The sequence below is a fragment of the Ranitomeya variabilis genome, chromosome 4, assembly GCF_051348905.1.
Source record: "Ranitomeya variabilis isolate aRanVar5 chromosome 4, aRanVar5.hap1, whole genome shotgun sequence".
NCBI classification, from domain to species: domain Eukaryota; kingdom Metazoa; phylum Chordata; class Amphibia; order Anura; family Dendrobatidae; genus Ranitomeya; species Ranitomeya variabilis.
The window spans coordinates 537744230-537758441 of NC_135235.1; the positions used below are offsets into that span (position 1 = coordinate 537744230).

At 50.1% G+C, this 14212-nt stretch overlaps 1 long non-coding RNA gene across 1 annotated transcript in view; it reads right to left on the reverse strand.

Annotated features, from left to right (window-relative positions):
- LOC143765624 (uncharacterized) overlaps window positions 1-10054 on the reverse strand; it is a 70354-nt gene extending 60300 nt beyond the window's left edge. Inside the window, exon 1 of the long non-coding RNA XR_013213434.1 lies at window positions 9930-10054. This is a non-coding gene — a long non-coding RNA (uncharacterized LOC143765624). The remainder of the gene's footprint in view (window positions 1-9929) is intronic.
- Window positions 10055-14212: the final 4158 nt, after the last annotated feature.

Genomic DNA, 14212 nt, shown 5'->3' on the forward strand with positions numbered 1-14212 from the left:
ACTGCATATTTAAAGACATTGTTCTTAGAAGCTCCAATTATTTAATGTGTCAAGCACATATGTGAGATTGGAAGAATCAATGCCTTTTCTCATGGTTCGTTCAATCTCCGCAGCTAAGGAATCCTGTGAAAAAGAAACACATACCGTATTTTTCGGACTATAAGACGCACCGTACTATAAGACGCACCCCAAATTTGGGGTGAAAATTGCAGAAAAAAAGATTTTTTATAAGATGGGGGTCCGTCTTATTGTCCGAATTTAAGATCTCTTACCTGAGGGCAGGCAGTGGCAGAGCAGGGTCACAGGAGGCATGGTGGTGGCAGAGGTGAGGTGATGCTGAGGTGCGGTGGGCGGAACGGCGTGCACCTGAGCAGGGTCCCATCCTGCTTAGGTGGGCGACGCCATGGCCTGGTGTCCATGGGGAGGTTGCTGTGGCGGCGGCAGATGTGCGGTCACTTCCTCAGGTGGCGGCGGCCAGGGTCCCTTCCACATTTGAGGTGACTCCACAGCAGTAGTGAAGGAGGGCAGCAGAGCTGGGTGAGTCACGGTTTTCCTGGTGGCGGCAGGCTTACCGGCATTGTGGCGGCGACAGAGGTGCGGGGATGATGTGGCGCGGTGAGCTGTATGGCGTGAGCAGGGTCCCGTCCATATTTGAGGTGAATCCGCGGCCCGGTATTGATGGAGAGCAGCAGAGCTGGGTGAGTTAAGTAAATTTCCGGTGGCGGCGGCCATCTTGCTGAGGCCGCGGGTGCGCAGATTCACTACTCTGCGTCCCAGGGCTTCAGGAAAATGGCCGCGGGAGGCCGCGCGTGCGCAGATGGAGATCGCGGCGGCCATTTTCCTGAAGCTGAGATCTCAATCTGCGAACTCGGCTTCAGGAAAATGGCCGCCGCGATCTCCATCTGCGCACGCGCGGCCTCCCGCGGCCATGTTCCTGAAGCCCTGGGACGCAGAGTAGTGAATCTGCGCACGCGCATCTTCAGCAAGATGGCCGCCGCCACCGGAAAATACCGTAACTCACCCTGCTCTGCTGCTCTCCATCAATACCGGGCCGCGGATTCACTTCAAATGTGGACGGGACCCTGCTCACGCCATACAGCTCACCGCGCCACATCATCCCCGCACCTCTGTCGCCGCCACAATGCCGGTAAGTCTGCATTCCAAATATAAGACGCACCCCCCATTTTCCTCACAATTTTTTTGGGAAAAAGTGCATCTTATAGTCGGAAAAATACGGTACTAGGACATTGGGATTAAGGTCCTGCATACCTGAGAAGATGCAGATGGTCTCGCCTGCTACTTACCAGGGGGAAGATGGTCAAGGTGCTGTATCTGCTGATGGTACTGTTAGGAAGGCTTTGGTTTCGCTGGTTCTATAACTCCTCCTGAGCTTCATGTAACATGTCCTGGCATTCTTTGTGTTTCTCCTTTAAGGGGGTTGACGAGACAGCGGATGCCTGCGTGCTGGGTCCCGAACTAGAGAAGCTGCATCCACTGTTCCCGAGGTGGGGGGAGCCTGAGTGAGGCGCGTTTCTCCCTGTTGCCTGGGGGAAGCTCAAGAGGGGAGGGGCTTCCTGCTGTGAGAGGGGGGCGGAAGAAAAGAGGAAGAAAGTGGGCAAAGCAGGGCAGTGTGAGGCCAGCGAAGAGCAGTGAGGAGCGTGCTCTGCTTCCCCCTCCAGAGAGTGCTGCAGCAGGCCTGAAGGACAGGGACTGCTGCATTGAGGGGGTAGTGTGCTCAGCAGCAACCTGGAGAGCGAGAGACATGCAGAGCAGAGCCGTGCGTAGCCAAGCCGTGAAGAGCAGAGCCGTGCAGAGCAGAGCTGTGCAGTGCAGAGACGAGCAGAGCCGTGCAGAGTGGAGACGTGAAGAGCAGAGCCGTGCAGAGCAGAGACGTGTAGAGCAGACCCATGCGGAGTGGAGACGTGCGGAGCAGAGCCGGGTAGAGCCGTGTACAGAGCAGAGCTGAGCCAGATGTTGCAGCAACCACAGAGAGTAGTGCTTCGGCCGGGAGCACCAGCGCCAATGAGATCAGAGTCACCCACCACCAACAGCAGGGATCAGAGAGAGTGGAATGTGCAGTGTGTCCAGTGACCACCAGAGAGAACCAGGTGTTGTACACTATGTGACCACCACACATGCGCTGCCCCAAGACAGACCACACATGGGACTGACACTTGCGCCCTGATGTGGGCAGAGAATAGTTGTCCTGACCCTTGTTACCTGACTACCCCAGTTAAGATAGTTAAGGAATCGCATTGGGCTCGCACAAGACTGTGGCCCGTGCTTTGTTAGCCACATCTGTATATGGACAAGGGGCAGTGGAAGGTACTGGAGACCAACCACTGCTGCCAGAAGACGGACCAACGACTACAGTACCATCCTGGAAAAGGCACTGTGCCCACTCTTGCCGGCGCTATTAAGCTCGCAGCAGGAGCTGAAGTTTAAGGACTTCCAGACACAAGTATTAATGAACTACCATTTATTTTCTTCAAATTACTGTTTCACCCTTTTCTCCATGTGTAGCTCCCCCACTGCCGCAGGGCCGAGGGGTACCCGGTACCAGGCCTCTGGGTCTCTGCTCTGGGGTTGTCACGGTGGCTAGGCCCGGTCCGTGACCCTGCTGAGGGGCGCACAATGAAAATGGTGGTATGGGATGTCGTTAGGGTGTGGTGAAGTACCGGTCACGGTAAATAACGAGGACACCAGGTTGCAGTCTCTTTACCTCTTTACTGAAGGCTTCTGAGTCCTCAATCCGGAATACGGTTAACAGGGCTGCGCAAGTCCGGCCGGTCCGATGGCACCTCCAGAGTTCCCTTTGCAGGTGGAAATCTGTGCCTACCTTCCTGCGCTTGTGTTGTGGTCCTCCCCTGCTGTGCTTACGGGATAGTACCCCACAACTGTTGTGTCTGTTTCTCGTGTTCCCTCACAACTCGATTCTGATGTTCTTCTACGTCCCCCTGATCTTACGGTTAGGACGCACCCGTATGACGGGGAGGCTCGGAGGTTCTTCCTGGGCTCTGTCGTCACCCCTCTCCTGTTGTTACCCCCTGTGTCTTCCTGGGTCTGTGTGAGACAGCCCGCCTGTGACTGACTGTCCTGCCGTAGGTTTGAAGTTTGGCTTGGAGCTCTATACTTCCTCGGCGTTCCGGCCACCGGTTATGCGCCTCAATAGGATGTTGCCTCGATCTTTCAGCACGACTCCTACTGGTATTCTCCTAGTTGCGTTGATCTCGTTTCTCACTCAGCACAATAAATCTCGCTTCTTGTCCTTTCTTGGGGTACCGCCGCTATATCGCGCAGGCGCGGTCCCATAGCGTTCTCTCTGATTGCTAGGCCTCTGTCAGGATCCCACCCCTGACAGGGACCCCTGCAAATCTTCCCTTACAACACCTTCTGCCACAAGGTGTTGCCTGGTTCCAACCCAGTCAGCTTTCTGTCTAACTTCCTGCCTAACCCCCAGTTTTACCAGACTGTGAGGAGTGGCCTAATAAATAGAACCCTTAGCTCCCCCTGGAGGCCAGACTGTGAAATGTATTGGTGTCTGTGATACCTGGTCAGATGAACTCCTTCAGTGCCATCAGACGTACCATAGCCCCCCTTAGCGGCGGAGCCACAGTATTGCAACGACCAGGACTCTGGGGCGCTGCACTCCCCCCCAGTTAAATCCAGTACTCCTGGACTGGGAAGAAAACAACAATACATGTCAGCAAAAAGACATACAATTTTGGAAATGCAAGTACAAGTAAACTTTTCAACAGAGCATCCCTTTATGGGAGGTAAGGACACTTGAACGTTATAAACATGGTTAAATACTTTCAATAACAGACTATAAATAACTTCTCTTACCCAACCGGGTATTCTACTAAGTGCAAAATTTGTGAACAATAATTTAACTTTGCCTTTAAGGACGTACTCGCTAAATCCACTAAAGACCTTCTTATAATCACATTATAAGGCTAATCAACTCTTATACATTCTCCTTCTTTACATCGGCAGGACCGCCTGTCCTAACTGCTCCAGACCTACTGCCTCTCCTTTCTGTTACAGGACCGCCCCTTTCTGCCCGGGCCTACTGTCCTTCCACTACTATACACAGTATAGAACATATCATTTTTCTTTCAGTTCAAGATCACTGAGCCATCTCTGTGCGGCTCCTAAGAGGACTCACCACTAACCCATACGGGTTCACTTCCTGTCCTCATTCTTCTATTAACATTATTAAACATTTCTTACAATCAACCAGTTAGCTATATATAACTTTCTCATGTCAACATTATCAATACTTTCTTCCAAAACATCATCATTCTTTAAGTGCTTTTGATGAACATCCCCTTTAAGAGGGGACCAAGTCTCGATGAGGTAGTGCAACTTCTCAAGCTGCAAGTCCGTACGCAGCAAGGACTCCAGTGCTGGTTCTGCGACCAGTATCTTCGCAAAGAGTCCTTTCGGTCATAAAACCAGTAGAGAGCACCTTTAAGAAGGTGCAAACTATTTACAAGATCAGTTTTTGAATCATTCACCGTCCATGATTCGGCAGTCCTTTGATAACGGAGCAAAATAGAAAACAAACAAAAAGCAATAGGGATCCCGGGTCAACAAAGGGATCCCTTTAAGAGTTAACCCTGGACGGGTTTTAGCAGCAAAACAGTGAAAACAATTAACTATGTACAATCAATAAAGCATTTTTGCTTACTCATCTTGTGGCTGTGCAGGGGGTGGTCTTCTTCCAGGCCTCACCCGGCCAACGGGTCGCGTTGGTGCAGCAAGGGCCGGTCCTGGCTCCAGCAGCGACAGGATCCCTCGTCGGGACGCCCTCCTTGCTTGTGGGCGAGCGCGACCCAGAGGCACGCGGTGGACCCGGACCTCCTGAGGTTCCGCGGGGACGGGCTCTGGGACCTTCCCTGCAGAAGGCTCGTCCTCCGGCGTTCCGGCAGCAGCCTGGAGGGCGACGCACCGCTGGACGCCTCGAGCTATCCAGCCGGTTTCGCCAGCCTCCCTCCTCCACCGGGTATAGGTCACTGCGTCGCCAGGCTCCAGGTCGCAAGCAAACCTCCCTCCACTTCTTCCCGATCTACACGGACCTGTAGTGGCTCCCCGATCTCCTGGATAACTCCCCTTCCTTTCCGGGAGTTAAAGGATATCACTACTCCCCAGTGCGACGGTGGAACCTCCTCAACGCTCCTCAGATCGACCTGGGCTGCCGGTTGGGGTCTGTTCCGCCACGCTGTCATCAGGCGCTGCAGGTGCTCCACCTCCGGCAGGATCCTCAGGCCCTGTGCCTGCAGCTCACACTCCGCCGCGGTCGGGATGAAAGAAGCGGGGGACACCGGAGACAGGCGGACCTCTGTAGGTTGGCCCAGCCGAGCGATCACACGGGCATCGGTTTCCAGGCGGTAGGCTATCTGCCGGGCCTCAGCTGCAGCCACGCTATCCTCGAACAGCGGCCGGGGGGGTCGGCCCATCGGTAGCTCCGCAAGGGTCAGTTCCCGCAACGATGGCGTGTCCGGGGCTGTGTCGGGTTGTGCAGCCTCTTGCTGAGTCGGGTCATTCCCACGCGGTGCTTCCGGCGTCGCCATTTTCGCTTCCTCTCTGGTGTCCTCTTCCCGTGGTCTCTTTCGTGGGCGGCCCCGTCTCCATGGTCTCCATCCTCCAAAGAGAATGAGGAGGCGGACCTCGGCTGCTGACGGACACGTCCTCAGGACACAGAAATATTTAGACTGGGCGGCCATTGTCTTTCGCGCTCTCCAGCTTGTTTACGCCCACTCCACGCCTCTCTTCTTCTCCTGCGCTCTCCTCAGCGCTGTAATGGCGGATTTTGGCGGCACGTGGTGCGGCACAGTCTTTGCAATAAATCACAGTCCAAGTATAATAAATCACAGTTCCAAGGCACACATGACCTGATTCTTCAGGCTTAAGTAGATCCTGTTCGTGACGCCAAGTTGTAGCGCCCCCACTGCCGCAGGGCCGAGGGGTACCCGGTACCGGGCCTCTGGGTCTCTGCTCTGGGGTTGTCACGGTGGCTAGGCCCGGTCCGTGACCCTGCTGAGGGGCACACAATGAAAATGGTGGTATGGGATGTCGTTAGGGTGTGGTGAAGTGCCGCTCGCGGTAAATAACGAGGACACCAGGTTGCAGTCTCTTTACCTCTTTACTGAAGGCTTCTGAGTCCTCAATCCGGAATACGGTTAACAGGCTGCACAAGTCCGGCCGGTCCGATGGCACCTCCAGAGTTCCCTTTGCAGGTGGAAATTTGTGCCTACCTTCCTGCGCTTGTGTTGTGGTCCTCCCCTGCTGTGCTTACGGGATAGTACCCCACAACTGTTGTGTCTGTTTCTCGTGTTCCCTCACAACTCGATTCTGATGTTCTTCTACGTCCCCCTGATCTTACGGTTAGGACGCACCCGTATGACGGGGAGGCTCGGAGGTTCTTCCTGGGCTCTGTCGTCACCCCTCTCCTGTTGTTACCCCCCTGTGTCTTCCTGGGTCTGGGTGAGACAGCCCGCCTGTGACTGACTGTCCTGCCGTAGGTTTGAAGTTTGGCTTGGAGCTCTATACTTCCTCGGCGTTCCGGCCACCGGTTATGCGCCTCAATAGGATGTTGCCTCGATCTTACAGCACGACTCCTACTGGTATTCTCCTAGTTGCGTTGATCTCGTTTCTCACTCAGCACAATAAATCTTGCTTCTTGTCCTTTCTTGGGGTACCGCCGCTATATCGTGCAGGCGCAGTCCCGTAGCGTTCTCTCTGATTGCTAGGCCTCTGTCAGGATCCCACCCCTGACAGGGACCCCTCCGAATCTTCCCCTACAACACCCTCTGCCACAAGGTGTTGCCTGGTTCCAACCCAGTCAGCTTTCTGTCTAACTTCCTGCCTAACCCCCAGTTTTACCAGACTGTGAGGAGTGGCCTAATAAATAGAACCCTTAGCTCCCCCTGGAGGCCAGACTGTGAAATGTATTGGTGTCTGTGATACCTGGTCAGATGAACTCTTCAGTGCCATCAGACGTACCATAGCCCCCCTTAGCGGCGGAGCCACAGTACTGCAACGACCAGGACTCTGGGGCGCTGCACATGCATGGAGTACTCCCCTGTAAATAAACCTGTTTAACCCTTGCTCTGCCTCCCCATCCGTCACTGCATCCCGCGTTCCTGCTATGCTCCTACACTTGGCGTAGTCGGCAGCATGCAGTCTACAGTTGCAAAGGTGACAGACCAAGCGGTCAGGGGTGCCCCAAGAGCCACCATACCGTTGGGGACAATATTGAATAATCTCCCCAAGTTCACAGGTTGCAATGTTCTGTTATGGAACTGGACTGAGCGGGTTAGGGAGATGATGAGGATGTACCCCATGACTCCTGCGTTAGAGGCGGAGGTTGCCGTGATGGCTCTAGACGGAGAGGCGAGGAATTCCGTCATGCTATGACCCCCCAGGTGCGAGACACCTTTGAAAAAGTACTGCAAATACTTGAAGAGACGCATGGAGACCCCACGGACGTAGGAGAGTTATGCATGCATTTGTTTAGGCGTATTCAAAAAGAGGGAGACTGTGACACAGTACATAGGAGCTACACCCTGCAATTCTTAAGAAAGATGGCATAAGACCCCCTGACATAGTGCTGCAAGACCAGTTAGTGACGGGCCTGAGGGACTAGCTGCTTGGGCGGGCTTTGCGTGAGCGCCTGCGAGTTAACCCGCACATGACTTTTGCCAACATTGGGGCAGAGGCGCGCATAGGCGAGCAGGAGCAGGGGATTGTAGCCTTGACAGGGATGGTCCGGAGTTGAGAGGTATCCACCCCCAACGAGGAAGAACCGAAGTGGTCCCGCAAATTACGGCAAGGAATGGAAAAAATATGGACAGCAATCGAGAACCTAAAGGAATTCTTTATTGCCACTTTGCAGACCAACGCCATACCCCAAGGTAACTCACGTCAATAGATGAAAGAGGTTAGAGGAGAGGTGCGGAGCATGAAAATAACTTCAGCAGCAGCTCCAGAATTCAACCCCATATCATGGGGAGAAGAGCGAAGGCAGAGAGGGTATGCTTTCCAAGAGGGTGTTGGATGTGTGGAAGACTGGGGCACCTGTCCAGAAGTTGCCCTACCCGAGACGGCCAGCAGAGAAGATACGCTCACCCCTCCGAAGATTCTGCTAATTAGAGAGAATGCCGTCCCTGGGAAAAATGGTATGGCGAGAGGAGAGGAGCCGCACCTAGAGCCAGACAGAGTCACGACGATGGACGCCGAGAAGAGATGGAGAAAGCGTTGACTGTCCACAGTGAGATGTCTGTGCTGCCCAGGCGCGTGGAGGCGAGTCTGGTGGAACTCCAAACTGGAACTGAAGGTCCCGTCTGTGAGATTCGACCTGAAGGAGAAGAGACATCTGCCTGAGTGGTCCAAAAGAGTAAATCGCTATCTTGCCCACCACAAGCTCCTGACAGACAAGAGAAGGTGACAAGTGTTCCTGAGACGCCCGCTCCTACAGTTCCCTTTTATGAGAAGGAAGAGCCTCTAATCTCATCCCCTGAAGTGGAAAGTTTTCCGCCCACCAGCTCGAGGAACCCTGATCCATCGGAAGAATTGCAAGATGCCCCTGAGGTACCCCTGCCAGAAGTAGTAGACTGTGGAGAGGAAGAAAGTCCTGAGATGATTAAGAGGGAGAATCTCCCAACCCGCCATTTGTTGACCCAGAAGAGGAACTCCCGTACCAGCCTTACTGCTAGAAAGTGCTATGTGGTGAAATATGTATATATCTATATGTGTGTAGTGACATATGTCTAGGGTTATATGTGTAACTAGCAGTAGTTGAACATCAGTCCTGAAACTGCAGGCCTCACAAAGGTTACAGCATACATATCTTGATAAGGCAGACTACTGTCTCCACTCTCGCAGGGGGTCGTGCTGGGAATCAAGAAAAAAGGAAAACATTTGACATCTACTAGATCTTTGAAGAGAGATGTCAATTACAGCCTGACACCATCTATTTGTGAGAACTTTTACACAGGGAATCTCAGAGCAATAATATATTCATTGGGAGAGCGGCCGTGGTCCAATCAAAACAAGCAATTATGATATTAACCTGAGGGGCTGATCTAGAAATCTGACCTCCAGAGTAAAGCTATAAATTAGGCCTGTATACATAGAATCGTGTTCACATGTGGGGCAGCCTGGAGAGCTGATGTGTTCCATTCTATATTTCGCCCTCCCTCAGGGACAGAGTACCAGACTGCAAAGGTCGATATTTCTGTAAGTATCTCCCTTTATTTTGTAACTGTTTTGCATATTTGTATGTTTTTTTGTTATCATATTTTTATACCTTTTTCTTTACTGTAAGCACTGAATCTTTTTGTATTAAAGCATAAAACTTTAACAAGTTGAACCTTGAATGTTCTAAAACAATCCATAGCCTTAAACTGTATGATCCGTATGAGTGGTAGACAGTATTAGTAATTTCCGTGACTCATCGCCCGTGTATTCGGTGAGTGGTGGCAGCGTGTATGAGCGGGTGTGTGGCCTGGGTCGGTGTGTGATTTATGCTCCCATTACAGCATAGGACAGAGGTTGAATGCTGGACTGAGAGAGGGGAGATAGATTAACCCTTGCAGGCACAACCCCCAAGTCACGTGCTGAGAACGGGTACGTGACAAATTGGTGACAGCACGGAGAGGGATCCGTGACGTGCTATAATAAAGATTATTATTATAAGTTACTGATCGGTAGGCTCCAGTTTCTTGGCAGGGAAGGGAAGGAAGTGGCAATCTGCAGGAGCCTGAAGATTGCCCCGTTTCCCAACACCAGCTTTCATCGGGAAGTAACGGCTTGTCTTCTAGTTCACTTCTCATGGAGAGCATACCCCTTTATAGAATGGTGCTCCAGAATACAGTCTCCTATTATTCCTGTGTCTTACAGACCAATTAGTGGATCGTACTTACACTGCGGCACTTTTGCTGTAGATTTACGATCTGTGCCAGGAGCTGGCTGATCTCCTCCTGCTGCCGGGCTCCATGTTCTCCTCTTTTTGCCAGCTCTTCTGCCAGCAATGCCACTTGTCTGCTGGCTTCAGCTAAAAACAGAGCAAAATGGTTTTATACTGCAGCCAAAAAAAAGCAAACGCCTTACTCCAAATCCATCGCATTTCAAGGGAACTAATTGTAAGTCTCTTCTGGCCCGACACATCTCCCCTTCTCCCACAAGGAAAAAGAACCCAATAACATACTTCCAGCAGTGGGTCTTAGCCACAATCCCACTGTCCCAGGCAGCTGTCAGCAACAGAACTAGTGACACATGGGAATATATACTATACCGAGTGTTGGCGACACCACAAGAACGTGGATTTTTGTCAATGCCATCAGTCGGCCATGTTTTAGCAAGTGACTCATCACTGGAATCAGGGTTTGTGCCCATGGGGTAGCAAAAACCTAGTGACAGATTTAATGACTGAGTGCCAAAATCTCTAGGGAACAGATCTGTCAAGTGACCTGGATTTACACATGCGGGAGTCACCTGATTTCACCACAAGGAGGGTTAGGCAAATGAGGAGCAACATGAGAAAGTTGCATGTGACAATAGGAAAGTCACTTGATCTGTGACCGCATACAGAGTACAGCTGTAAATTGTAGATTGATTTTTTTGTCCAAGTTGTTTTGGCTCGCCTTACCCAGGTGTTGGTTAGCCACGACCTCTTTATAAGTCACACTCCTCATAACCCCTTTGCCAAGACCTCCTGCTCGATTGTAACCTTTTAAAAGGCTCTCCCAGGTTGACATGTCTGAGGGTGCATAGTTTGTGCCAGTGTACTTAGACACCAGAAGCTTATAACTGTATCCTTAGGAGCATTTACGAGACTCATTTTCATTCCCATGGTCAAAAAACAAGTGTGGTTGTGATACATTTTTTGGAAATTTTGTTATACAGGTGAAACAAATTTGTTCTACATGTTTTAGATGTAAAATAGCCACTGCAAAACCCATGGCTTCTGGCTTTTGATGCAGTTCCTAACCCCATTGACTTTGGAGAAACTTTTTTTTCTCATCAGTGAATAAAGCTTATGACCAAAATCACTAATGAAACTTGGTCCTTTTTTCTCAAATGTCAAAAAATTCATGTCTGAACAATGCCTTAGTCCTCATTCACACATCTATTTTAAGGACTGAGTTTTTTATCAGAATTTGAACATAGTTTGGTCTGAGTTTCATCAGTTTTTCTTGTACGTGGAAACAAAAAACAAAAGTTTTTCCTCCTTCTCCTTTCTGACAGTAAAGTCCTTGAAAATTAGACCGACACTCAGATCTAAATCGGACATGTCCTCCTAATTTTGCACAGTCCAAGAAAAATGCTGAAATTTTACATATGTACTGATCCTATAAAAAGTTTTTTGTTTTTGTTTGGGGGGGAGGGAGACGTGTTTTATGGGGCTGTATGTTTTCACTCAATCCTTTTAATTGTCTGTTTGGTACATTTACTGCTTCATTCATATAATCTACTTTGAAGGAATTTCTACTACATCTACTACTGGCCAGCGTGATTATACTGTAGGGAAAATAAGTTTTTGATATGCTACCGATTTTGCAAGTTTTCCCACCTACAAAGAATGGAGAGGTCTGTAATTATTTTCATCGGTACACTTCACCTGTGAGAGACAGTATAAAGAAATAAAAAACAGAAAATTATATTGTATGATATTGACATAATTAAATTGCATTTTATTGCATGAAATAAGTATTTGATCACCTACCAACCAGCAAGAATTCTGGCTCTCACAGACTTTTTAGTTTTCTTTAAGAAGCCCTCCTACTCTGCATTTATTACCTGTATTAATTGCACCCGTTTGAACTCATTACCTATATAAAAGGCAACTGTCCACACACTCAATCACACTCCAACCTCTACACCTCTTCACCATGGCCAAGACTAAAAAGCTGTCTAAGGACATCAGAGACAAAATTTTAGACCTGCACAAAGCTGGGATGGGCTACAGGAGAACAGGCAAGAAGCTTGGTGAGAAGGCAACAGTTGTTGGTGGAATTATTATAAAAGAAGAAACACAAGATGACTGTCAATCCTCATCTGTCTGGGGCTCCATGCAAGATCTCATCTCGTGGGGTAAGGAGGATTCTGAGAAGGGTCAGGAATAAGCCCAGAACTACATGGGAGGACTTGGTCAATCACCTGAAGAGAGCGGCGACCACAGTCTCAAACATGACCATTAGTAACACACTACGGCGTCATGGATTAAAATCCTGCAGTAGAACTCCCAAAACATCGTCTCAACCATGAAGCATGGTGGGGAAAACATCATACTTTGGGGGTGCTTTTCTGCAAAAAGCTCAGGACGACTGCACAGCATTACAATGAGGATGGGGTTATGTATTGCAAGATTTTGGCCAACAACCTCCTTCCCTCACTAAGAAATTTGAAGATGGGTCGTGGCTAGATCTTCCTGCATGACAATGACCCAAAACACACAGCCAGGACAACAAAGGAGTAGTTCTGTAAGAAGCATTTCAAGGTCTGGAGTGGCCTAGCCAGTCTCCACACCTGAACCCAATAGAAAATCTTTAGTGGGAGCTGAAACTCAATGCTGCTCAGCGACAGCCCCGAAACCTGGATGATCTGGAGAAGATCTGTATGGAGGAGTGGCCCAAAATCCCTGCTGCAGTGTGTGCAAACTTGGTCAAGAACTACAGCAAACATCTGACCTCTGTAATTGCAAACAAAGCTTTCTGTCCTAAATATGAAGTTATGTTTTTCTATTGTATTAAATACTTATTTCATGCAATAAAATGCAAATTAATTAGTAAAATTCATGCAATGTGATTTTCTGGATTTTATGTTTTAGATTCTGTCTCTCACAGTTGAAGTGTACCTACAATAATTTACAGACCTCTCCATTCTTTGTAGGTGGGAAAACTTGCAATATTGGCAGTGCACTAAATACTTATTTTCTCCACTTTAAGTGAACACTAGAAATCTTCTAAAAATGGAACATTTTGAATCAGGCTTAAAGTGAACCTGTCACCAGGGTTGGCCGATAAGAGCTACGGTCACTCCCTTTCAGGGCTTATATACAGCATTATATAATGCTGTATATAAGCCACCGATCCGACGTGTAAGAGAAGAAAAATAACTTGTATTATACTCACCTGGGGGAGTTCTGGTCCAATGGACGTGGCTGGTCTTGGTCTGTTGCCTCCCATCTTCTTGCGATCCCCGTCCTCCTGCTTGCTTCATGTGGATGACGCATCCTTGCATCATCTACACAGGCTCCACGGAATCGCGCTGCTGCCCAGGCGTACTTATCTGTCAGTCTGTACCGCCACTACAGGCACTGCAGACAGCGAACCTCAGCTGTGGCAGGTACTCATGAATGGGTAACAAACAGAAGCTCTCCTGGACTTGGTGAGCCTATTGACTTTGGTCCATGGGTCCCTTGTTGCCAGGGACAACCCCAAAGGACGGAAAGTGGAGGTGATGCGTCTGCATGGAGAAATCCGTGAGTACCCGACCAAGGAGGTTAATTTTTCCACACCATGTGGGGACATTAAACATGTCATGGGAGTGGTGAAGGCCCTTCCATATGGGACTGTGTTGGGAAAATACTTGCCCCTGTTCTGGTCCCTGTGGGAGTCCAGGGTTAAGCCTCCCATGGTAAATGTTGTGTGGGGCGCAGAACCTGAAGCTCCCAAGTCAGGGATACCTGCCATAGGGTTCGCCAACCTAGGGACATAGTGTAATCCCGATAGGTTTCCCCTAGAAGTTGTGACAGGATAGGTCGTGGAGACCCCACTGAACCCCGAGCTGGAAATGTCCCCTGGTAAGTTTGGGACAGCTCAGTTCCAGGGTCCCAGGTATAAAAAATGCAGGTATAAAAAGAAAGCCGGGAGGAACCGGGAGTGTGTGTTCACGGAGGCGACTAGGAACGTGCGCATGAGGAACCCTCTGGCACCAGTCAAGGATGTGGTCGGGTGGTCAGGATAAAATGGATAGATCTCTCGCTAGACAGCAGCATCGGGAGGCTTGGGTTCAGGTGCGATGTGGTACGGATGTATGTCCGAACTTGCCAGGGCAGACCTCGGCAGGACATAGTTACCGAGGCACGGGTAAGGGTACAGAGAAAATGGTACCAAGTGCCCCAAATGCAGGTACTTAGGTGGCGGGATGAGCTGCGGGGTTAGTGAACCCAAAATAAACAAGGTCAAGACCACCCAAAACTGGC